The sequence below is a fragment of the Argopecten irradians genome, chromosome 11, assembly GCF_041381155.1.
Source record: "Argopecten irradians isolate NY chromosome 11, Ai_NY, whole genome shotgun sequence".
Classification (NCBI taxonomy): domain Eukaryota; kingdom Metazoa; phylum Mollusca; class Bivalvia; order Pectinida; family Pectinidae; genus Argopecten; species Argopecten irradians.
Window position 1 is genome coordinate 21,528,503 of NC_091144.1, and position 13,898 is coordinate 21,542,400.

Below are 13,898 nucleotides of genomic sequence, written 5' to 3' on the forward strand. Positions count from 1 at the left end.
TCCACTATACAATAAGACACCAGAATATACCACAGTCTCCCAAGACACGCACCACACACTTCATTCATACTACACACCGCATACATAGGATGTCGTCCTTACATGACCCTGGCTGTTAATGGGAACTTCATCAAACAAACGAATTCTATCACACGAAAAGGATAACAAAATGTTAAATAAACAACATTTTAATTAAAAAGGTTATACCTGGAGCATCTAAGATGTGTTGATGGGTGTTAAAGTGAATAGTCGGGCAAAGAAATTCAGTCTAAATGCGTTCATTGACCTTCCAAAAGTTCTCGCATATTAAAACGACGGTCAAGTTCTGCTTAGGTTTCCCAGTTCTGACCATTGAAATAAAGAAAAGTTGAAAGTGAGGCTGCGTGGAAATGTAACCACGGATATAATCAGCCGGGAGGACGTTTTAGGATTCCTGTACTTTAAATTAATTTCTTCGTACGCAAACAGATTTTGACAAGATATTAATTTTTCTATTTCATAAGAAATTCTACTGAATACACTCGCATCATTTTTACCGACTTTAGCCATCCTTGCCCGAATGAAAAGACTGTTACATACAGTCCTTAAATTTAAATGCTACGAAGAAAATATCAAGATGGTTTACCGACATTGCAACGTGTATACATATAATTGTTATAATAGCTATAAACCTTAACTCTAAATCTACCACGCCTTGGATGTTGAGAGCACTATAGTTTTTCCTAGACATATGGTTTCTCAATGTCTCCTGACAATCCACGCATAGGGATACATTGGAAAATAAACTCTTTGTTCTTCCTCACCGTTGCCACGTCAATTGGGAACATTGTATTATCTATGTCCACAACCTCGGATATCCGCCTTGGCCATGCACCGCAAGGTAAATAAAACCTTACAAAGGAAGAGAAAATGATTGATCAAGTCATGGGAGGAAAAGGCTCTGGGTTCTGTCCCCTGGCCGAGACACACCAAAGTCTATAAAAGTGGAAGTTACTGCTCCTGCTTAGCGCTCAGCATACAGGGAGTGGGACGACTGGTTCGTCCGTTGTCAGTATAATGTGACCGGGTGGGGTGTGTTGCTTGGTGTCTTCGGCGGCATGCTCCAGTGATATAGCACTATAAAAAGGGCAAAAGTTCCACTATACAAGAAGACACTACATGAATATACCGCAGTCTCCCAAAACACTCACCTCGCACAACATACACGCAACACACTGCATACATGGGAGGCCGTCCTTACATGACCAAAGCTGTTAATAGGACGTTAGTTAATCAAACAAACCACTATACAAGAAGACACAACATGAATATACCGCAGTCTCCCAAAACAGGCACCTCGCACAACATACACGCAACATACCGCATACATGGGAGGCCGTCCTTACATGACCATAGCTGTTAATAGGACGTTGATAAATCAAACAAACAAACAAATCAAGTCATGGGAATAAGATTTACAACAGCAGCGAGTTTGTTAATGATTAAATAACAAACAGATACAAAATTATAACTTAGCATTTTGTAATATTATGATACGTGTATCAAACTGTTTTCAACACCGAATCATATATTTGTATGAATTACAGAATTAGTGACAACGTCCGTAATTAACCTGTGTTTGTGTTCGCGTACAATGGTAGAGCATCTAGTTGTACTCTTCCTAAGACCTGTTCTGCAACCATTGCGTACTTAAACATCGACATGTATCTAAATTGTATCTAAATTGTACTTTTCGTTTATTGAAATTCGCAGGTAAGTATAGGGGCAGATATTCTACATTAGGAAATATTTTAAAATCATTCAGTATTATTGTGGTAGCTAAATTAAGTTATTCTTTACATATCCAGGAAGATAACTTTTACAGTTATGTCGTTTGTGCTAAAATTTAGTATCATTTTGTATTCCTCTACTGTACACTTGCAAAACTTTAAACACTACTTTAAAGTAACCTCACATGAAGAATATTTCCCATAATAAATAGGTGTGTATGGAGCAATCGGACAAAGCATTTCATTAATTACGTAAATTATTTAATGTTTAATGTTGTGCATTTCCGGATTCATACACCTCCTGGTTTAACTATTAGATGTGACGTTTCTAGGCATGCCTGAAGTTGAGCTAGGATGGAAGGTGACCTCCCAGTTATTGTTTGTATTAGTCCGCTAAACCTGCCTATATTATAAGCCCACCATCATCAGATGGTGGGCTATTTAAATCGCCTTTCGTCCGTGGTCCGTCGTCCGTCCGTCCGTCCGTTCGTTAACAATTCTTGTTACCGCTATTTCTCAGAAAGTACTAAAGGTATATTTTCCAAAATTCATATGTAGGTTGCCCTAGGGCCCTTATTATGCATATCAATCGGTCAACAAGATGGCCGCCAGGCAGCCATCTTGAATTTTGATAGTTAAAGTTTGTTACCGCTATTTATCAGAAAGTACTGAAGGGATCTTTTTCAAATTTCTTATGTAGGTTCCTCTAGGGCCCTAGTTGTGCATATTGCATTTTGGAACTGATCCGTCAACAAGATGGCCGACCGGCCGCCATCTTGGATTTTGATAGTTAAAGTTTGTTACCTTTATTTCTCAAAAAGTACTGAAGGTATCTTTTTGAAATTTCTTATGTAGGTTGCCCTAGGGCCCTGGTTGTGCATGTTGCATTTTGGGATCAATTGGTCAACAAGATGGCCGACCGGCCGCCATCTTGGATTTTGATTGTTAAAGTTTGTTACCTTTATTTCTCAGAAAGTACTGAAGGGATCATTCTCAAATGTCATATGTAGGTTCCCCAATGGTCCTAGTTGTGCATATTGCATTTTGTGACCGATTGGCCAGGCAGCCATCTTGGATTTTGATTGTTAAAGTTTGTTACCTTTATTTCTCAGAAAGTACTGAATGGATCATTCTCAAATTTTATATGTAGGTTCCCCTAGGGCCCTAATTGTGCATATATTACATTTTGTAACTGATTTGTCAACAAGATGGCCGCCAGGCAGCCATCTTGGATTTTGATAGTTAAAGTTTGTTATAGCTATTTCTCAAAAAGTACTGAATGGATCTGTCTCAAATTTCATATATAGGTACCCCTAGGGCCCTAGTTGTGCATAATGCCTTTTGGGATTGATCGGTCAATGATATGGCCAACCTGCCACCATCTTGGATTTTATTGTTGAAGTTTGTTACAGCTATTTCATAGAAAGTACTGTGCTGAAATCTTTTATGTAGTATGTTTGAAAAAGTTTAAAAAGCAGGGAAAAGATCCCTCGTTCCATTGTCAAACATAGATCATTCTTTAGTGGGCGCCAAGATCCCTCTGGGATCTCTTGTATATATATATTAGACAACAAAATTAAAAAGCCTAATAATAGAGGCCGACAGAGCATAAACAATAATTGGTGTTTAATCGTGTATATATATATGTCTATTTAACACAGAAAATAATATTAAATAATTTATTTTGTCATTGGTGCATGCGCAATCAGTACTTCATTCCATATAGGATATAGTGCTACGGAATTTTTTCGTGATGCAATTAATTATTTTTCATATTTTAAACTTTTAAGTAGAATTAGAAGCTCAAACTGTTCGATGGCGTTAATTATGTAAAGTAAGTAGCTTTTGTAACTAAAGAAAAATACTAAATCCTCTGCTTCTGTTATTGATAGTGAAAAAATACCATTTGTCAGCGGTTGATTATCTTTAAGAGGACTAGGTTTGTATATGGTTTTCCGCTTTATTAGTTAATCCTAATATGACTGTTCTTTGGTAATATATACCTCGACAACTATTCCTCATCTGTAACGTCTGTGTTCTATCCTGAAAAATCCTTTCTCGGGGAAGCACTATTTTCTGCTGCGTTCGTAAAAACAAGTGCGCTGCAAAATTTACTCTTTCGGGTTAGGGTATGTCTGCTCTTTGGCACCCGTAGATTTTTATGACTTTAAGTGAATCGCAAAAATGTCGTAAGTTAGTCTACGTTTACGACCTTTATTAAAACTCGCTCATGATACTCTGCCTACTGAGGTTCATGACAGAGAGACTAATCTCTTTATATGAGGTCTTTAGTCAGGGGAATGTGCCTGCACATTTTTGCTGATGTTGCAATCATTTTCAGTATTTTAAACAAGTCACGCTTTGATTTATTCTTTGAAATCTACAGCATCCAGCTCCATAATATTTACTTCTATGCAATAAAAGTATACAAAAATTAAGTCCTTTATGATAAAAAATCCGCACTAGTTATCCTGATATTAGTGAACTCTTCAAGTATTTAAATGACCGTGATAGCAGCAGCATGACAATAATTAACAGTTGCTGATTTGCTGATCACCTACCTGTTGATTTGATTTACCTGAGATTTACCTGTGATCTTTCACGGAGAACAATTCTGACAGAGACAATAACTCCCTATCAACAAACCTTAACTCCTGTGAAAACACTCCACCCTACCCAGAGTTGGTGTTCGGGGAAGACCCCCAAAAAATCATCTGTTGCCTAAAGACCAAGTCGATAACTGTTCTGTTATAACCATTGACTTTAAACAATGTATTGACGTCACCAGGTGTGACGTCACTTCGGTTCAACACCACATTTTAACAGTCGGTTTTAACAGTTCTTTGGACCGCTCGACGGAACAGTTCATTTATTGGCAATATTGGCAATAGAAGTTATAGAGATAAGCTTCAAACTGTTCAAATATGTGGGAGAGGGAACTGTATCGAGGCCCGTCAGAGCCGAGATCTTTAAACAATGTCCCAAACTTAAAACTTAGCAAGTCTTTGTGTTAATAAAGTACACTTGTATTTCTAATATAAGCTAGTTTTTTGCCTTTGTCTATGAGCTCGGGTAACTAGCAATGTGCATTCAACCATGACAAATCCGATATAGACAATGACAACATAGAATTACCTTTGCCTGGGTTATATGTGATGAATAGCGTTCATGAACGGAATGCACGAGGTATGCTTTTGGGCTGGACAACTAACTGTAAATTCATTTTTACCATGTCCGCCAACAGTGATGGAGGGATGTTACTTTCTCAATGTAAGGGATATCTTAAGGTGGCTTTCGTGACTTTTATTGCTTAAAAAACATTTACATGTATTTCAAATGTCTGATGTGGTAAAGAAATGACATTTGCAATTAAGGTATTTATTTGAAAGCGTCTTGCTAAAATGATCGCATATAACAGTGATTGTCAGGCCAGTTCAAAACAGTTAGTGCCCCCAGAACGTTCATTGAATTCAGAGGACAATTTTGGATTTATTTATACCATGTGCAATTTCATTCAACAAGCCAATAGGATTTAGGTGAAATTCTGAAATATTGTTGAAACAGCACCCAGAATAAGTGTAAAACTATAGTGTAGATGATTTGAAAATTTAAAATCAAAGGTGGTGTGCAAAACCAACAAGGTTTCAGAAAGCGGAAATTGGAGTTAAAGCCGTAGATAAGTGTTAAATGGTGAATTCATAATAATGAGAAAAACTATCTGGAATATGAACAGAAATTCTGTGGGTGTGTTTAATTCCGCATTAATACAGGATTAATTTCTCTTCATATTCATTATGTGGGATTTTTTCGTAATTTGGATTAAAAAACAATTGAATATTTCGGCAGGTTTGTGTGTTAACATAAATATGGGATTATGTATAGGAGAAACACCTCAAACTGTAAATTAGTCAAGATAATGGACAATGCGAGGCCCGAAGGGCCGAACATTGTTCATTATCTTGACTAATCTACAGTTTGAGGTGTTTCTCTTACTTAAAACATGGCACTCTGATGTACGATGCTAACTATGGCTATTGTGTGACTAATCTACAGCTACAGGTAAGGCCTTCAACCATCTTTGACACTGATACTGTTAGCACAGTAACTGTTGTAATATGTCTACTCTGGTCGTGCATGCATTGCATGAATTTTTCATGAAATTCCATACCAATGTTATTACCAGAGATTTTTTGTGAGTTTGAGTTCTCTTCATTCTAAGTGGAGCAATACCAGAGGCAACATGGCAGACAGTGCAGATCAGATCTTTACGAAATCAAACTATCTAAAATAATTATCAAATTTCCAATAACAGAGTCTATTTTGTGATATTTTAATTTAACTGCTCTTTATGGCAGATGCAGACCATTTACTTGGATATAACTTCAGAAGATATGGAGGATTATCATGGAATTTTGAATATACCGCTCTACGTTATGAAATGAAGAATATGATTGGTCCTAAAACAAAATATCAAGATTTAGTGGATTTTAAAGGAAACTACATTGAATTTCAGTGAAAACGGCAAAGTGATGAAAAGAAAGCTTAAAGTGAATAGTCGGGCAAAGGAAACCAGTCTAAATACGTTCTTTGGCCTTCCAAAAGTCATTGTATACCATAATGATGGCCAAGTTCTGCTTATGGTGTCCAGTTTTGACCATTGAAATTTTGGGGAAGCCCCGTGTAAATTTAGCACAGTTCTAAATATAAATCCGCCAAACTCTTTGAAAACGAGGCTGCGTGGAAATGTCAACATGGACATGTGTTTCTCAGTCGTGTCGGTTTCGTTTCGTGTGATAAACCACTAATGCGGTATGCAAATTGTTGTTTTGAGATGATACATTTGATGCAAATGAAGTATTCTTACATTAATGACAATGCTTTGTAATCATTTTTCGATAAAAGCATCTTGTACATGGAAATCGACACAAATATTCGGCCGATGCAGAGATGGGGCCCCGGCAAGGGGCAATTATTGCAGCATCGCATTCGTCGTATTTTACATCAACCGAATCATGAAGGTTAAATACAAATAATCGTAACATAATTTCCCATTTAAAACCACACGAAAACGTTCCATAGAACGTCCATGCATGTAGCTGTCAAAGATGTGAAAAATAAATTAGCTCATACATAGATATTTTACAAGTACAATATATGTGTTCAATTATTCGTGTAGTTTTTCGCAGAGATTTAATTAAATTATCTATGTCTCTGGTTGTTTTTATTTGTAAACAATATTTGAGTTCTGGAGAGAGATGACATGAATGTCCAGCTGGAAGGAAAGAAACTTTTATGATGTATATGTATCGTACAATGTATATATGTAAACGTACATTCCATGTAGCTGCTATAGAATTACAACTAGGAAATTCTCTCAAACATTGATAATATTTAATTCTTCACATTCATGTAGGCCTATGCTGTGAGAATTAATACATCATATATATTTCCAGAAAACATATAGGCCTACATGAATGTTACTTTCCTTTTCTGTTGTTTCCTGTTCTTTTTTGTGCTCTGGAGAAAAAGATGATTGAGTTGAAGAAAAGTAATTAATTAAGAGAAATGTGTACCACAGTACTTTGTCTGTAGCCGAGGGGTTCTATACTGTTTTAATAGTCCAGTAATTAATAATTAAATTGAAAATGAAATTGTAAATTCCATTTTTGAATGAAGTGGTTCCCCTCCTTTGAGAGTACACAGTGTGTATATCCTTTTTGGTTTTTAGGAATAATACCTGAATAGGAACCTGAAATAACAATTAATCAGGTATGTGTGTGTTGGGGGGTGGGGGTGGGGTGGGGGGGGGCTAAAAGACAGAAGAATCATGAGGTTGGGAAGTTGTAACTTGAGTGGGGGGGGTTGAAATATAGAAGAAATAGCTACACATAATGGAAGTGGAAGGGTGCTTTATCATTGATCTGGTCATTGCATATTTGGGGTTTACATGGCTTTTTTTTGGTTATTTAGTCCTCATTGATTTTGGAGCAACTTTGAATCCATATGGTACTATATATCTTTCTTTTTTCCATGTGTAGCTATTTCTTCTGTATTTCACCCTCCGCCCAAGTCACAACTTCCCAATAGGTACCACTTTTTTGTTTAGAACTCAAATCAAAGACAGATGTACATAGTACTACATACTACATTTTAGTCTATGTGTTTGTAATCACTGTTACTACAGTATTAATACATAAATGGTCTATGTATAAGTTACAAATAGACAATAAATGTGAAATTTGGTTCAGACAAAAAGATTTTTAACATTTCAAATAACTTGCTAGTTTTATGGTTTTATTTATATGTTGAGTCTACTCTCTTGTAAAGTAGAATTTAGAAATCCTAAGACAATGGTATCTATATTGCTATATGTAAAAAAATCCTTATATTTTAAAAGTAATTGAAAAGCTATCTCACAAGCCCTGACAAACAAATGGGCCGGCATATGGATGCAAGAATTATAATCACTGGATCTAGAGGACTAATATAAACAAATATTTCTACAAAGTTAAACAATGAAAAAAGTATTGCATCATAATTTTATTTAATGGTTATAGTTGAAAGGAACATTTAATAAATTAATACTGTTTAAATGTTCTGTTCACGATCTTCTAGGTCCATATTGGAAAAGTTTTCTTTCAAGAGCACTCATATCAACATTCTTCAGTCTTCATATGATGCTAATTGTATGTATATGTATACATACACTTGTATACAGGTCCAAGGGATGAACTTTCTGTATTCATGTCACTATGCATGCATGGTGCCTGAAAAAAAGAATCAACAATTTTTTATACCTGTTGAATATGACAAAAATTGAAAATGATCAATTTCAAATATATATAAATGAATAAATGTAGGTTCATTCTACAGGGTTTTTTTTATTTTAGAGAAAACATTTTATAAGTTGTGAATGTGTCACTGATGCATTTGATAGAATCAAATATTGTTTCAAAAAAGATACAAAATTCATTATCTATAGTTCCAACAAAAATTCAGAATAATTATAAATGATACATGGCTGCAGTACATTTCAACTCTGTAAAGTTTGTCATATATATACACATGAACCAGGTACAGTTGTAATAAATATACAAACACTATTTATTATTATGACCAGATATATCTAAAGAACAAGCTAAAACCTACATGTACATATGTATCTATCAGAACATATACAATACAATTTTACCAATTAACCTACAATGTAAATCCTATATACAATGTATGTGTATAACACTACCAGAACATGTACAGAACAAAAATTTACAAATTAAAAATCTATAAATATATACATCAGAACTGTATGAATTGACCGTTAGCATAATATTATAGATTAATTGAAACAAATCTTAGCTTGATAATGCACTAGCGGTTACATTCTAACTGTACATGCATTACAACGGTACATTTTATAAATATACAGGGCATTATCCCTAAAGAGGCCCCACGAAAGAACCGCTATTTACCCCAGGGTTACGTTTTACGCGATTGGGGAACAGGTATGAAACATGTGACCATATGTGACCACTCATTTATGAAAAAATACTGCTAGGGACTATTTACATAATGATCAAAATACGAAGACTCACTCACTATCAGCTGAGCAGGGAGTACCGGGTAGTAGACCTAACGTAGGTACGTACAGTAGCGGTCCGGAGCCGCGTGCTCGTTTGAACTGTTCTCTTCACTATAACAAGTTGTATTAACACTCTCCATGCGTCGTAACGTTTACCGAGTCAGTTGTTGGGATTGTCGCTGCTCCATTGCCTTTCCTTTCGCATTTTAGGTGAGTCAGTTGGTTGTTTTGGCGGAAAACTTTTGGTTCAAAACTACGGTAGCCATGTTTTGTTTACTACGGAGAGTGGTGGATGTTGCGCATGCGTTAAGATTGACCTGCACTCATAGCCGGTCGGGAGGACTTTTAGGATTCCCATAGATATTATTATTTTCTTCGCATGTACAGCGATTTTGACGGAAAGTTTTATTTTTCTAATTCATAAGAAATTATACCGGATATATTAATACCATTTTTACCGATTTTACAGTCACTTGCCCGACTATTCGCTTTAAAATTTCAAATTTGTTCAGTAGGCTTTGTGTGATTCTTGGATAAGGAATTATACCGAAATTATTCAATTTGGGAAACGTGGATTTATGTGTTACGTGTATGTATTCAAGAAATGAAGCAATTAACATGTGAAATTATTGGAAAATATACCAAAAGCATTCATTCAATTTTCAAAGAAAGTACACATATCTATCTAAAATTAAAACATCATTGTAGGAATGCATCTGCTGTCGAAATACTAAAGAGTCTTTATTTTCAACACAAGGAGTACTTTTATGCGTTGTGGTTGATGTGATTGGATTTATGCCGATGTCCACGAATCAATATATAAAACAGAAAATATGTAATAATTTGTATTATTGAAGTTTTCTATTACATTAATGTTGACTTTGATTACATTTATTTTTTATTTATCTGCCCAATTTTACAATGCTGCATGTAGTGTCACTCTCTACCATTCACTGTACATTAGTTTACCTGGAACTGCAGATTAGTTTAAACTAATCTACAGCTACAGGTAAGCTAATCTACAGTGAAAGGTGTACTAATCTACAGACAGAACAAGTACTTGAACAATAGTCTAAATAAAGTACTGGGGAGAACAAAAGATGACATCATAGCCATGTTTTAAGCCCGGAGACATATACTCCCCCGTATTGTTAACTCTCAAATATGCTACCTTTTACTGTCTTATAATTAGAGTCACATATAAGTAAAAGGTAACATATATGACAGTTACAGGTAATAGTCCGACAATCAGGGAGTTAAAGAACAGAAACAACAATAGATGACATCACAACTATGTTTAAATATCGCGAAAACAGGGTTTCCGCTCGAAAACTTTAGTATTTATTGTTTGTCCAATTTCAACCAAATTTGATATATTGCTTTATATTAATGAGGTCTTATATGCGCTCGTTACTAGTCAAAATCCTTAATCCATCAATATTTGCAAAAGTTACGGGACTTGATAACTTCATCTAATTATTAACAATATTTTCAACTGTTAATAACTATTTTAGGTCATCTGATCATGACCTGAAGGGTCAGGATGATCTATAGTTGTCATGTTTCGTCCATCGTCGTCCGCTGTGCGTTAACTTTTCACATTTTGAACTTCTCAAATTCTACCGGTGGGATTTGGCTGAAACTTGCATGAAATGATACTGACATGGTCCCGACAAAGAGTTGTTATTTTTCGGGTCGATCCGAAATCCAACATGGCCGCCATCTTGAAAACACATTTTGAACTTCTTCTCAAGTTCTACCGATGCGATTTGGCTCAATTTGCATGAAATGATATTGACATAGTCCCGACAAAGTGTTGTTATTTTTAGCGTCAATCCAAAATCCAAGATGGCCGCCACTGGTGGTCACCGGTTGTCAGTATAACGCGACCAGGTGGGATGTGTTGCTTTGTGACTTCGGCTGCATGCTGCAGTGATATAGCACTATAAAAAGGGCAAGAATTCCACTATACAAGACACAACACAGCATTCCACAGTCTCCCAAAACACGCACCTCGTACTACACACATGCAACACATCGCATACATGGGAGGCCATCCTAACATGACCCTGGCTGTTAATAGAACTATAATTAATTATTTTAACAAACAAACAAGGTTAAACACCAATTATGCTCTGTCGGCGTTGGAGCATCTTTAATAATTATAAGACATTCTAAAACCTAAGAGCATCGGACAAGTCGAATTGTGACGCCTTAATATTTTGCCGAATCTGTGATTTTTTTTGTGTCGCCGTGAGCATGATAATTTTTTGTTTGTTTACTTAAGAACTGTACACATTATTCTGCATAAAATTTCATGCGCCACTCTCTTTTTTTTCAATTTCGCTAGGCATCAATGTCTTGTTGAAGTTTATGTTCGTCGTCAACAGGTTTTTTGTGTTAATCATACTGTCATACGTATTCACTGAGGTCGTCAATATAGATTAAGAAAAGAATGGGTCAAAGTGCTGTTCCTTGCGGAACACCAGAGGTTACAGGAGCACTGGATTTAGAAAGGCAGTTTGAGGTCGTCTAATAAGAGTCTGTGTACCTGTAGTATCAAATACTTTTCATGAAGTAATCAGGTTGGCACAACCCTGCATGTTAACGACATGCGGATTTAAAATATCAGGTATATATTTAACATTGCTGAATAACGTTACGGTAACCATAATTAATGTCATTATACATCTATAACAGATCCGTTAGTGCGAATGCAATATCCGCAAATTTCAATAAAATGCAAATGTTTTCTGTTTTATGTATTATTGATGAAATTATTTTAAATTTTTTTAATATCATCATAAAAGCTGGCAGATTCTACAGATCCTTTTTCATGGCATGAGTGAAGAGCTAGTGGCTGGGTATTGTAAAGTATGCAATGAAGGCAATTCCCAGCCAACGTTCGGTGGCTACTACCACTGATGTCATTCACAAACCCTCCCAAATTTCATTTTCATACGAGAAGCAATATTTACTTATGTGCTCGCACTCCATGTATTTAGAGCTGGTTTGGACGCAATAATTCGGCATCTATAACTGCTGGCAAAGTGAAATTTGCACCGCTGCTTTTGGTCTGAACATGCCATTGTACATGGAGACATTTATGAGATATTCGTTAGCGCGAATGCAATGTCCGGCAGAAGAGTTTTGGTTCATTGAGGCAGACGAACCGTACAGCTATACAGTGTTTCGGGTAATGATTCAAAGGGGGGGGGAGGGGCTGATTTCATTCTTGAAGCCAGGAACAGGGCAAATAAACGTATGGTTCCTTCCGGTGTCTTATAAAATTTTGATCCCCATAGAATACTTACCCGGATGAATATTTTATGCATGAAATATTGACACCCCCCCCCTCCCCAGCTAAAGCTGTATAATAATTCATATACTATACACAAAATGTATACATTTGTAGTCCTGAGAAGTAATATTAACAGTACCTAATGGTTTGCAGGTAATACAGATGGTGTCCTGTAAGTGTTAGGATGGCCCTCTGGGGCTATATGATTAGCCATACGTGTATACCAATATGACTTGACACTGCCTATCTATACATGTATACCCCTGTTACCCCATGTATCATTATGTAAGTGACAAATTCAATGTATAGAAAAAATTTATTAGCGTGATCATGCAACTACTAATACTTTTACTAATACTTTTTTTTCTCTGACGAATTATTACAAGTTACTTATATCTATTATACAATGTATCAAATATATATTAAATACAGTGCATAAATGATGCAATGTATGATATCTGATGGAGACGTGCAATCAAATTATCATATCAATACGTAGAAATGGAAAAACAAATATTAATTATAGATTTTGATTTGTTAATCAGTATTTTTTTGTTTGTTTGATTTATTATCGTCCTATTAACAGCTATGGTCATGTAAGGACGGCCTCCCATGGATGCGGTGTGTTGCGTGTATGTTGTGCGAGGTGAGTGTACTTGGAGACTGCGGTATGTTCGTGTTGTGTCTTCTTGTATAGTGGAACTGTTGCCCTTTTAATAGTGCTATATCACTGAAGCATGCCGCCGAAGACACCAAGCAACACACCCAACCCGGTCACATTATACTGACAACGGGCGAACCAGTCGTCCCACTCCCTGTATGCTGAACGCTAAGCAGGAGCAGAAACTACCACTTTTATAGACTTTGGTGTGTCTCGGCCAGGGGACAGAACCCAGAGCCTTCCTCACAGGGGCGAACGCTCAACTCAAGGCCAAAAGTGAGGCGGTGCCAAGGGAGGCATTAGGAAAGATAAAGTCAGTTAGGAAGAAGAGAAAAGATAAGATCCTAAATTTAGTCGCCTTTTACGATCATGCAATAGGGGCAGCAGGTACAATTCTAACGCCCTACCTGAAGGGCAAAATCAGTAAAAGAAATAAATAATTGTCAATTGATACATTTATGGAAGCATTATACAGCATATAACAACATGTTTATTGTTCTACATTTATTTATATGGGGTGGCTGAGTATTTCAGTGGTGGAGTTATAGGGTAGATGCTTATTATATGGATGAAGATTTATACACATAT

The 13,898-nt window shown here is 36.1% G+C and overlaps 1 pseudogene; it reads left to right on the forward strand.

Annotated features, from left to right (window-relative positions):
- The first annotated feature begins 12,153 nt into the window (after positions 1 to 12,153).
- On the forward strand, positions 12,154 to 12,636 carry LOC138334475 (uncharacterized; annotated as a pseudogene).
- Positions 12,637 to 13,898: the final 1,262 nt, after the last annotated feature.